Raw genomic sequence first — 479 nt, forward strand, 5'->3', positions numbered from 1 at the left:
AAGTCCTGAATTTATATCCTGGCCCATGAACCAAAATTAAGCATGGAATCCAGCCCTCTTCCTAGTGAATTTGACGTTGCTGCATTAAACCCTGAATGGGCTACCGTAACGGTATTCTTGGACCGTAGGAGAGTGGTTAGTCCTCATTCATTTTATGTGACTCTAAAAAATTCTGAGAAAAAATAAACTTGTCATTTAGCCAAGTTTGAAGTTGAGATGAGTCAGGGATGTGAGAGAGAGAGAGAGAGAGAGAGAACCTCAAACCCCTGAACTTTGTGGGTTTCAAAACCCAGATCCCTATTTTGTGGCTTGACCCCATTTCTGCTGTACACAAAAAGCAATTTTTCTTTGCAAAAATATATGTGCTATGGGTCTTGTCAACTTTTATCCTACCTCCCTGAATAAAACAACATGGCTATAGGAAAAGAAACTGATGAAAAAGATTCTCTCATGCCTTGCAGCAGCATTCATTGTCCCAC

Source organism: Terrapene carolina, unplaced genomic scaffold, assembly GCF_002925995.2.
Source record: "Terrapene carolina triunguis isolate 2854851 unplaced genomic scaffold, T_m_triunguis-2.0 Scaffold131, whole genome shotgun sequence".
NCBI classification, from domain to species: domain Eukaryota; kingdom Metazoa; phylum Chordata; order Testudines; family Emydidae; genus Terrapene; species Terrapene triunguis.